The sequence below is a fragment of the Orbicella franksi genome, chromosome 8 (assembly GCF_964199315.1).
Source record: "Orbicella franksi chromosome 8, jaOrbFran1.1, whole genome shotgun sequence".
In the NCBI taxonomy this organism is placed as follows: Eukaryota; Metazoa; Cnidaria; class Anthozoa; order Scleractinia; family Merulinidae; genus Orbicella; species Orbicella franksi.
In genome coordinates, this window is record NC_138152.1 from 25666894 (window position 1) to 25679743 (window position 12850).

The 12850-nt window shown below is 38.0% G+C and overlaps 1 long non-coding RNA gene across 2 annotated transcripts in view; it reads left to right on the forward strand.

The window, feature by feature from the left end:
* Positions 1-2240: 2240 nt before the first annotated feature.
* LOC145494028 (uncharacterized) overlaps positions 2241-12850 on the forward strand; it is a 14930-nt gene continuing 4320 nt past the window's right edge. Inside the window, exons 1-4 of one of the 2 annotated variants that reach the window (XR_014050224.1) lie at positions 2241-2412; positions 3749-3830; positions 5783-5866; positions 7535-7640. This is a non-coding gene — a long non-coding RNA (uncharacterized LOC145494028). The other variant, XR_014050223.1, reaches the window with a different exon arrangement.

Genomic DNA, 12850 nt, shown 5'->3' on the forward strand with positions numbered 1-12850 from the left:
GAGTCGTACAGTATCGCCTCGTTATAAAGTGAAGTTTTCCCTTATATTTTTATATCCTTTGCGCATTTATTCTGATGCCGTTCACAAAGTCTAACTAAATGATTGTTCCCATGGGCAAAGGCAATGGCAACGAGGTTGATAAAATCTGGAGTTTCTCGAAAAACAGTAATGCAGTAATAAAGCAGTCGCGAAAGGTTCATTAGGCTGATTTAGCAAGAGAACAGGAACGTCACTTGACGACGGCGCGTGCGGTACAAACACCCAAATATCGTCAAATCAGAACACAATCCAGGCTATTGCGCGCGCCCTGCAGTCGTCATCGGACGTTCCCGTCCTGTTGCTAAATCAGCCTATTATCTTTTCCTAACTTGGCGATCTGTCAATTGTTGGAAGTGTCAAAAACTACGTTTAGTACTATTTTTATTCTATTATTTTTATGGTGAGTCAAATAAATAACGAAAGAAGAAAAGATCCTCAAAAGAGGGGGAGGGGGTTAGGGAGAGGGGTTGCAACTTCCTCCACCCCTCCCCTGGATTTGCCTCTGCTTTCCACTTTTTAACGTTGAAAGACTTGAAAGCGGAGAGGAATAGCACTCTTGTTAGCCTAAGTTAGCTTAATTAGCTTGTGCTTTGCCTTTTTATTTGGTTAGGGATCCCGTCTCGTATGCTTCGCATGCCTTCCTGGCACGCATATTAGTAACAGTCCGTTCTAACCGCGTCCAGGCGTTCTTTTTTGTAGGCTCAGTCTCCAGCCGTGGGTGTTTCGGTGCGCCCGCGTTCCCCTCCACCGAGAGGATCGTGACCCGAAAAAGAACGCCTGATCGGTCTTAAGGGACACGCACAAGAGACAAATTGAGAGAGAAACTAACTTTAAGACGATTGAGAAAAGTGCTATTTCACTTTTTCCTGAGCTTCTCTCTCCACCTCTTGAACGAGGTACAGGTCAATATCCCAAACTATAAATTACAATAAAGGGCAGTTTTCATAACAGGCTAATAAAAATGGATATAAGCGATCCAGTGATTTCTTTTAACCCATAGATAACAGTTCATCGAGTAACAAGGAGCAAAAACATTACCGTAACGGTATTTTGAATATGTCGTCTTAATTAGCATAGTTTTTACGATTTTATTTCTCTGTTTTTTGTTAACTTGAAAAATGTCCTTGTTTTCTTAGAAGAAGCCAATTTTTTTATCATTATCAATAAGACCATCAACAAAAGCCCTTCACAACGCGCTTAATATCGGTATGAACTAGGTAACTAATTATAAGGCAGGTCTGAAACAGGGTATTTATTAAGGGTCAGGTCATAAAAAGGATATCAAATTTTTGGTCAGGTATGGAAAATCGTAGATTTTGGTCATAAATAGGATAAGGGTTTTATTAAAGCGGGCCGCTCACCCCATCCAATTTTCCTGGAAGTACTCCCCCGCCTCCCGAGACGAAGTGTCTCCTCCCGGGGGGGAGGTACTCCTAGAAAAATCGGGTGGGGGTGTGCGGCCCGATTCCCTAAACCCTTACTCTATTTATGACCAAAATCTGCGATATTCCCTACCCTATTTATGACCTGACCAAAAATTAGAAACCCTATTTATGACCTAACCCTTAAATCAAAACCCTGTTTCGGACTTGCGTTATAATTAGTTCCCTAGTTCAGACCAATGTTAAATAACCGTAAACATAATTTGTGAAGGGCTTTTGTTGATTTTCTTTTCGATAATGATGAGAAAGTGGCTATTTCTTAAAAACATACCCATATCAAAGCTAGAGTGCAAAAACCATACCTTATTTATGACCAAAACAGCTGAAAAACCATACCCTTTTGGGCCGCAAGTACCTATACAGCCCGTGTAAGGGAGTAACCCCCCCTCCCCCCCTCCCTGGGTGTCTCCTGGACCTTCAACCTTTTCGTGTGAGTTGCTTTTTAATCCCAACAGATCAGTCAGGGTTAGGAAAGTAAAACAAAACATGATTCCTGGGCGCGGTTTTATTCTGCTTTTTTTGTTCTTTTGCATTCAAAAGTTGGAACATTTTACACTGGGCACTGGTTTCTTTTCTGGAAATTGTAGAGGGTGCTCACTATTTAGCAAAAAAATCCGGAAATTTTGGTTGAAAGTCAAATGGAATAGTAATTTTCCGGAAAACCGCCAACCGAAGAGGCGCATGCTCTTCGCTGACCTTTCAAGAAGGACTAATTTATTCATCACGTGAAGCAAGCAAAACAAGCAAGGTTAACGATTCGACAGGTCTATGGTTAGGACTTCGAGTGTTTGTGTTGCACGTAGAGTTGAAATTTTTGAGGAATTCAGAAGCTACGTAAGTTTAAGAAGAACCTTTGGCTTTGAATACAAGATTGTATTGTGTATTCGAATTTGTATCCACTGGAAATGCTGGTTGTAAGAGAAAGCTCGAGGTAAGGTTAGCAAACGAATGGCCTTAAAAACTCTCTGAAACGCCACAGATTGATTTAGTAGCATGTGGATGGTTTCCTCTCTCGTACTGGGCCTGAATTAATGTGACCTTTTATTCATTCAGTTGTGCGTATTGAATAATCAAGGGTGGGAAACTTGTTTTGGTGTAGAACTACTTGTACAAAAGTCAAAGAAGATGGCGCCTGTACATTTTACCATAAACGCCTTGCGAAACAGCCATTTTAGGCGCATGTACATTCGAAATTCTTATTTTTGCGCAATTCTTTCCTGTACTAACGGCATTGTGCATTATAGGTTTGAAATTTTTAGAGGTATTCTGTGGTTTAGTAGAGGGTGCACTCAGATTAATTGCATGCAACCTAACCCCCCTCCCCCAACCCCAGAGATGTAAGGCTCTGGCATTTGCTTCTTCTATAGAGAGCAAATACACCACTATAATTATGAGCCAGTTTCAGTTTGTCAATTGCCCTGCCCTCTGTTGCTTCATACTGGAAAATTATTTCATTTTTAAACCTGTAAAATTTATTCACACATCGTTTTCCTTTTTTTTTTAATCTGCTGTAGTATTTCTATTTTGTCTTATGACATAGGTGGCAACTAACATTATTTAGTTCTATTTTGTAGAGTTTTATATTCTGAATGGCTAATTTCCTCAATGAGATGCCCCTGTGTCATGGTAGTGGTATTCATCATCTGGGACTGGATATCATATTTAACTACAGTTAAACCCCTAGTGAACAGACACCCTTGGGAAAATGAATAGTGGCTGCTTTAAGAGGACAGGGGCTCGTTTCTCGAAAGCCCCGTAAACTTTTCAGGCCCACAAAGCCATTTTTAGTTAATTGGTATTTAGAGACAGAGAGGTGTGTACGCCTGAAACTTCTTGTATGAAGGGATCCTCTGTTTATCTTAAGAATATATGCATAAAACAGCTCTGTAGTCATAAGGTTTGAGATTTTGCAACGGCTTTTCGGGTGCGAAAACTTTCAGAACCTTTGAGGAACAGGTTCCTCGCCACTAAATAAAGGTAAAAACAATAGAAAGGCTCCATCGGGACTGATTACTGGCCGCCAAATAGGGGTGGCTGTTTAATAGGTGGCCACCTAATAGGGGTTTGACTGCACCATGATTCCCTGCAGGTGCATCTCATAGAGGAAAGTGGCCATTGCAGATTACAAGAATTTCAGCAGGTACTCTGCAACTGCAATGTTTTCAAATTTTTTTAATTTCATTTTTTATTTTTCCTTGGATTTTCAATATCATCAGCAATTGAGAATGCAATGTACACTGTATTTACTAGAATACTTCTTTCAACAGTTTGTGGATGATTCATAATAATGGAACAAGTTGCAAACGATTGGGGAAAAGCCTCCTTAAGTTGTGTTCTATTGCATTACAGGTGAATAGTTTCTTCTCATAACACTAGTTAGTATAAATTATTTCCATACATCGAATATTGATATAGTCTCCTTCCCAGACGACGATCGAATAGTATCCCATGATGCTTCTGGTTTAGGCTTATATTATCACTGCATACGTGACGTCATCATTTATTCCACGCTCTCGTGATGAAGCCATGGCATGCTTTCACACTTGTCTGGATTCCATGGCGTCTGCTTTTAAGAGTACCGAGTTAGTTTATATTCACTGCGTTTCAAAGGACAATTTTGCCGTTACAGTGAAGGGTTTTACTTGTGTTTCGTTGGTCTGTCGAGAAATACATATAAGCTATGTGGAAAGCATGGACGAACGAAGAAGCGCTCTCGTCCCTGTGGTTGTTGTGAATTCGCCTATGGACGAATTATTCGCTGGGGTAAGAAGCCCTGTGCTGATGCGAATAAGTTACAACAGGTACATTCTCCGAAGAGAAGTAAAGGGGTTTTCTGATTTTTCTTTTGACATCTCTTGTCCACTTCTTAGCAGGCTTGTTCCGTGTTGTGCCGTTTACTGCATGACATCTCTTGATTACGGCTCCATTGAACTATTGAAATTTACGAAGTTAAACAATCCATTACTAAGGCTAGTTATCACTGCTGAGCATTTTGCAGTTTCGGAAAGAATAGTAACCAAAACACCTTCGCAAATCATCATTTTGACTCTAAAAGATGACCAAGCTAGGGAATAAAGTGGCAAATGAACTGAGACTTGAAGCAGACATTCACACACAACACTGGTATGTTACGAAATTTCAGTCCACTTCGATCACTTAAAAGGTCATGAAAATGTGGGTACTTCTTGGTACTTCTTCGCTAAAAATCATTATTATGTCTATATTTTGTGGCGTGATGCCCAAAAATCGAAGACATCAACATACTGTGCAAAGAAAAGCAAATATTCATGACCTTGTTAGGGGTCAACGAACACTTTGTGATGCGAATAGTCATATAACACAATCAAAGACAAGAATACTTTAATAGGGCTGCGCTCTTAAACAGTTACAAAACATTATAGTCGTGTCAAAGATTTAAATAATGCACTTTTCTAACCTTTTACTGCAATAAATATAAGAAATAGACCGCGGAGAAAACCACGTTATTTCACTCTGAAATCCATGATAACTTATATGTTTTGTCACGTATGTAGAAAATTGCATCATGGGATACTATTCGATCGTCGTCTGTCTCCTTCCTATGGTTACTGGTGTCGTCACGCAATGCTTCTCTCTAGAGAGAAAACAGAAGTGCTGTGCAACAACCCAAATAACACATCCACTGTGTTAATTAGTACTTTTAAAGGTTCAACCATCATGATTATCCCTTATTTACAGTGGATGATGAATATGACCTACCAAAACATCTTACTTTAGTTTAAATGGTGATATCCCAACTTGGGTTAGGCAGGAAATAAGAGACTTTGATACTCAAGGACAACCTTACATGTATTTTACTCCGTATAAAACAGACCGTAAAGGTACTTTAACATTCATCAAGCTTCCTCCATCAGTTGTCAGTACAAAGTAAAGACTTGAGATAGCCCTTCTCACACTTAGTTTTTCTCATTTGCATTGCAATGTAATCCAAGGCAGATTCAAGGCAATTTTGGGCTGAAACTACGAAACAGCCTAAAATTGCGTTGCACACGTGTTAGATTATATTGTAATGCAAAGGAGAAAAGTTAACTGTGAAAAGGGCTAATCTTTAAAGTACATAACAGACTAGATTGTTTTGTTTTTTTTCACCTGCAACTTTATGCAGTTGCGTCAGTTGCCAGAAATTTTGGTCCTACAACATGCATGGCTCTGTCCAATTGCTACGTGTGTGTTTATCAATCGATAAACAAAGGTTATCATTGTCCTGTCTAATTGTTAGCTAGAAAGGTTGGAATTTAGTTATATTTTGCTTTCTCCAACAGTTTCTGGATAAATTACTGCATTAATAAATGGCAAAACTAACAAAAAGATTGAGAGAGAAGTTAGCAGTATCATGATAGCATATGGTGAGTACAGTTTTCTTTTTTAGTAAAATGAGTATTCCTTCAACTGAGGGCCTATTAAATGTTTGAATTTTCTTAAAATAAGATAAATTCATGTAAATAACCTTTATTTACTTGTACTCTCAGCAATGTTTATGGCACAAAGGCTAGTGGGGCTGAGCAAATTGTACTGCAAAGTCTTGGAGGCTCTCCTTTGTTCAAGCAGCTTGTTTTCACTCCTTTTCAGGGCCTCTGATAGGTCGCAGAAGAAAAAGTCAAATTTTTTGGGCTTTTCATAGACAAATTTGCAGATAAAACAGCCGATTTAGTGGGAAATTTGCGGGAATTTTCAAGGCAAATTTCGCTATGAAACAAGTGGCAAAAAGTGGCTGATTTTGTGGGAATTTTCTGCTGAAAAGTGATCGGTTTTGCATTGCTTTGACGAACACTTTTAACAAAAAAAGACGGCAATTTTACCATTTTTTATGGGGGGGGGGGGGGAGGGGGGAATGATGAGCATTAGCCTCTACAATTTAACAACAGAAACTCTCACTACTTATAGCTGTTGCCTTTCTAAAACCGGCAGTTTTCCAGGAAAATTTGGGCAACTTGTTTGTACTAGTGTATGTGTTTGCCATTTGTTTGACCACGAGGTTCTTTTTAACAGAGATCATCATAAATTTTAACAACAATAGACAATGCGCCAATGGCAAAACATTTTACATGTACATCGTGGCCACTGCCCAGTTTTTGGCAACAGTAATGTAAGAATGCCTGGTAGTTTGGGGATGTTGTTTACTCGTTGCAGTGACAAAGTTCAACAATAAATTTGTAAGTCTACGGCAAGTAGACAGCCCCAACAGCAGAGACACGTTTCAAATGTGTTGTAACGTCATGTACTTGGTTAGATTTCTAGTGAATTTTGTGGTATTTTGCATGTTCTTGTGAATTTGGCGGGATTTCACAGATTTACCCTGTACTTGAAATTCGTGGCCCCACAATACTAGTATCTTAAGTAAGAAAACAATGTACAGTTGTTGTTGTTTTTGAAATTTCAGCTATCAATTTGATCTTATACTGGGTGGTAATTGTTTTCTTGCTCTAGTCAGTGAATTGAAGTGCATTTCCCTTTTCAATTCTGTGTCACTTTATACATGCAGTTTACAGGGAAAATATGCTGTCTTCATAGCATTTCCAAATAGAGTTTTAACGTTGCACGAGTCAACTGCAAGCCCAAGTCAACTGCAAGCCCAAGTCAACCCCGAGTCATGAGTCAACCTCCAGTCAAACATGAGTCAAGCCAATTTTTTTTTCTTTTGTTCTGAAAAAAAATAGATTGTAGGAAATAAAATACGTGAATATAGGAAAAAAAACTATCTTGACTCGTGGTTGATTCAAGGTTGACTCGTGACTCATGATTGACTTGGGCTCGTGATTGGCTCGTACGTGTAATGCTACAACTTTTCCAAATAAGCAGTTATAAAGTCAATGTACTTTCAATTGGTTTAAGATTTCTGATTCCTGTCCCTGTCATATTATATGCTTTGTCCTGCAACAACAATGCAGTTACTAGTCAGCTGCCTGAAATTTTTGACCAGGATTCTGTTCATTTCCTTAGTATAACATTGTCATCTCCTATAACAAGCTAGAGAGGACTGATTTACTTGACTGTATTTTTCGGTTTACCAACAGTTTCTGGATGACTTATTCCATTAACAATGGTTGGGTTAGGGATAGTTCCAGTAACTAACAAAAAAGATTGGAACAGGAAAGGACCTTATCTCCATCATAGGAAATGGTGAGTACAGTTTCATGAAATTTCTCTTTTTAGTGAAATGTATATTTTCCAGTGCATTTTTGTTACATGTAGTTTGTTTCTTTTTCTGAGGACTCCATGTTCCATCATCTTCTAAATTCTTCTGGGAAACTATTTAAATTTACTGTATCAATATTAAAGCCAAGAACTTGTGATCAAAGGACTAATTTTTTTTCCTTATGCAAGGCTGCCTACAGTACTTTCACTGCATAATTGAACAGACCTTTATTGTAAGCAAGTAAATCATGGTTTGTGGTGAAACAGGATTTGTAATTTCTTGGTGGTTATTTACCAGAAATGATATGTGAATGATCCATAGTCTTTAAAACTAAGGCACCTAAATTAATTGGCAGTAAGACGGTTGATCACTCCAGTGGCTTTCACTTGCACGCCTGTAGACCTTTGGAATAAGAATTATAAATTTCAATTATTTCATGCAAAGATTAATTACAAACTTTTGTCAGCATATCTCTGGCTTATTCTGGATATAATATGGTGCTCGGCAAAGGGAACACCAACAGTAATCACTTGCAAACTGTCTTCGGGGAGGGTTATTAATTAAAAGTGGGAGGAAATTTTTTGTTGTGTTCATTTGCTTCAGATGTTGTTATGTGAATTTTTCGTGACATTCCAATTGTGACATTCCAAGTTTGTTCTCTTGAAATGAGTGGGAATGGAAAGTCCCTTAAAAGTACATAATCATGTAATGTCCCAGCTAAGAAATTAATCTGAGCAACCGTGTATATTAATTTTGAAATTTAACCATGTGGCAGTTAATTTATTATAATCTTGCTTGGAGACTACTTTAAAAATATTTGCTTTTGTCGAAGAGGCACAGACCATCCATGTTTTGTCATCTATGTACTTGTACGGTGTATGCCATTTAATGTGGACGATATGGCCATCATTTCAATTTCTGTTGTTTTCCAAGTAAAGGAAGTCACCAATGTTGATAGCAATAATGTTCAGCATGGACCAGTTAATTTTAGTATAATTTTATGATTTTTCCCTAAATCTAGTGAGTAGTGGTTTTGCAAAGCATACATACATATACAATGTATCCATAATAATAATCATTTGTTTATAATCTGTTGAAAACAAAGGAAAAACTTCCACGATCACTGTGGGGATGCCTTTCCCGCTATTAAAACACAGGAGCTACAGCTGTACAGCACTCGCTAGACTTTGATATATTCATTTCTGGAACTTTATATGAGTATGAATATGAGACAGATAACCCAGTTCAAACAACAAGAACTGAATGAACGGCCAAGAAATGAACAGCCAAATGAACGTAAAGCAAATAAACGCCCAAACACAACCCAACCAAAACAAACAGGCGGCTGAAAGCCCAGACAGACGGCAAGACCAGCTGTAGTGGTTTTACAAAGTACAGTGTATACATGGTGTGCAATGATAATGAATTAATACTTGATTTAAATGCAAAAATTTGTGACAGCTATTTTATTTGCTTCTAGCATTAATTCTCTGATACCCCCCGCCCCCCAATTCAATGTTGTGAAATAGAAAAATCAACATTGTCTGGGGGGGGGGGAGGGGGGAAATGTTTCCAAGACGCTCGAAAATTGAACTTCACAGCTGCAAAGTGTCTCAACACTTTTGTTGCCCATTGTGCAATTCCAGAAAATATTCATACTATCCCACAGAAGGGATTGGAATTTCTTGGGGGGTGGGGGTTCTGGAAGACCAAAAAATTTAAAGAAATGTGTGAAGCTTAACTGGAATTTACAGAGGGGTGGGGAGGTGTTAGAAAAAAAAAACCTTCTTTGGGGGAGGTATGGATATTTTCTGTAGCTCTGTGATACTGAAAATTTTATAATGTTACTTTTTGTGATGTCAGGACTGTGAACTGTTAGCTAAACTTCAAAGATAAGCCACCTTTTCACCTATGTGACAGCTTTTGCAAGCCACCATTATTAATAATGTCACGCAGCTAAATGCTTGGATATTCAAATGTGCCACATTTACAAAACTTATGAAGAACCCTGTTGATTTAAACTGTTGTACATGTAAATGGTCAATATTTCTTAATGGGTCTTATAATGATATTATCTGATGAAACTAAAAACTCGGAAGGATAGGTAATGTTTTTAAATTTAGAATGTGACAAATCACATGTAGAGGAATTAAGGTAACCGCAAAACCTTCGAGCGTTTTGAATTGCGACAAAAAGAAGAAATTCATTATTTAGTTCATATTTTTTTTCCAAAGCAAAAAGTTGAACAAGACATTGTCTTGATGTTCATGTATCCTGAAATTATGTGGAATAACATGAATAGGACAAATATTGCAGTCAGTAAGGAGAATCGACAAATTAAGCTTAAGACTGTAAAAAGGTTCATCTAGTACAAATGAAAAATAATCTCTTTACTCTTGTACTGCTACCTTAAATTTGGAAACATGTTGAGACTTAATTATAAGCAAATATTGAGGAAATGTATGACATTTTGTATGCTTTGCTCTCGAATAAGATCACAAAATTCCAACTAGCTGCAGGATTTCCCCACAAAGATGTAACCTCACTCAGCGATCAGGCTTTTTTTGTTGTTGTTGTTTTTCTGTTTTCTTGGAGAAGAGTGGCGGACAAGGCAGCGGGTAGGGGGGCAGAGGCGGCGTGGCTGGGCTCAGGGAGTGATCTGATTGGCTAGTATTGTCTCTGTTTTGGTTAAGCTCGCACAGGAGCCCCTTGCGTGCACCATTTTATAACCAGAACATGTTTTTCATGGCAGTCAAGAAAGGATAATGTAAGAGAACCCACCCCTCATACATCGGGCTCTTCTCATGGTCATGTTTTCAATCTTATCCCAGTGCGTTGTTATATACAGTGTACTGCACTGCTATTTTAAGGAAGATACCTGATTACCTAATTACATAATGAAATTTAAAATTTGGTGTATGCCAGAAGTATGTGTCAGACACTGTTAATTATTAAAATGTATAGTAAAATTGTTTATTTTGTCCAGTGCGGTCGTCTGGATGAAGGTAGTTTTGAATAAACTGATAATGGGGAATAATTTTTCGACAACCTGAGCAGGCATTGTCTTCAGTGTTAAAAGTTAAATGAAAAATAGTTTCCACGTTATTGGATTGCCAGTCATGAACAACAGTTCTTTTCAGAACTACCATCACCAGCTCGCTCACACCATATGTACTACTGACCATAACCATAATCTCAAGACCATAGCCTCCTCGCTGTTCCCAAAACCAAACACAGGACATTTGGTTATTGCACCTTTGCACATTCTGGACCTTTTCTTTAGAACAAACTTCCTCGTGAAATAAGCCCAACCCTGACTGTTTTTAAATCAAAGTTAAAAACGTACTTTTTGAAATTAGCGTATAGCATGCCATAGTTTTTTAAATTGTATTATTTTTAGACACATTTTTCTTATATTTTTACTGTAATCTTAGATTTTATAATTTTAGCGCTATATAAAGTTACTATTACATTACTATTACTACTGATACTCCTGGTTTTGAACCATTCACTAAAATGATGTCTAGAAACAAGTAAGGAGATTTTGTTGAGCTTGGAACTGAGAGAGTTTAAGACTATATGTTGCGGGCAATCAAATCAACATTAAAACATTTTATCTGGAATCGGAAGTTACAATCCTTTCAAGTTCCCCCTCTCAGTGGTTGGAAGACGAGTGATTTACTCAAAAAAAAAAAAAAAACACGCAAGAAATCAAACTTACATTTCGCATTTTGACAGTTCAATGTACTGTAGTTCGGAAAGGTATTTTGCGAAGATTTTAATCCAGGTGAAACTGGCACATGCAGAATTTGTTTAGGCTCAACCGCTTGATTTTTTTTTTCTGAAATTCATAATCTCTGCACCTTTGCGATATCTATAATACCAATTTAACGAACACTGAAGAATGCGTTTATGAATTTTCACTGTTTTGCTGTAAAGAGGCTTTTGCAGTAAAAATGCTAGACTTAGCTTAAGGATACAATGATTAACCCCTCAGGTGTTCAAGATTTCGCTCCAACTTTAACTGGATGATTTCTTTCGTTGCTCTAAAGAGATTTTATTGATCAAAAAGGATTTTCACATTCAAAGGCTATCAAATTCGCAAAATTAACCAGGCCCTAGTTCACGTTGTAATACAATAGCTTTAGAATATAGCACAAAACCTCGCAATATTGTTTTAAGGTGGCTCGTACCAGTTTTCAGGTTTTGACAGTTCATAACTTTGTAAGAATAGAACAAAAAGGCAGACCAGGGCCACTGTAATATTTTTGTGGGTTTGGATTATATAATTTATACTTGACCTAAAACAGCTGTTATTTTGTCGTCAGCAGCTACCATGGCAACATTCCAAAAGGATTTTCCAGACCTGATTTTTCGCTTATGTCACTAATATCTAAAAAATTAACTCGGTGACCCCGATTTTTTTTTAATCAATAGCTTTTAGCATCTGAAAATGAAAATGCACATCAATTTTGAAATAATTTTACGGAGCCGATTTCTCGTAAACTTGGAAAAACGACAGTTTGCACAAAGTGCAAATTTCCTTCCGTTGAATTTTTTTTTTCCTGACGTTTCCGCTCAATAATAATATCATATTAAAACAATAAAAAGAAGGGGTCACCGGGCTTGTTTTCATGTAAAAGCCGTCGTGAGTTCCGTTATTCCCACGCGCGTAGACACGCATTCAAAAATCCAGACTTTATAAGATCGGCGATTACTCATGAGCTGTTTTGACCACCGCTGACTGCTTCGTGTGCCCGCGTGGGCGAGCGGGCTCCGAACATGCGTTTTCTTCTGTTCGCTGCTAAAACATCATTTACAGTTGTGGTTGTCGTTAAAGACAATCTCCTGGGCTTACTCTGTAGGATTTTTACAGAAATTCTGGGTAGATTTGTTATGTTTTGCGAGTCCTTTATACGCTCCCGGTGGCTGTCACGATCGATCGAGTTGCCTTTAAAATTTGGGAAACATTGAATTCCCGAAACAATTTTTCTTAAATACGCAGAATTGGCTAAAGTTGTTCTAGCAGGTAAAGCCTCCTGTATATGCGAATTTCGTCTCCAACAGTACAAAAGTGACCTTGCGTGAAAAAAGCCGCGCGCCGCCATATTTGTTTTGGTCTTTCGGGTTTTAAATCTCGTGCCTCTATCGTGCGTGCTACTCACGCGTGACGCACGATGGTGATCTACTCCCC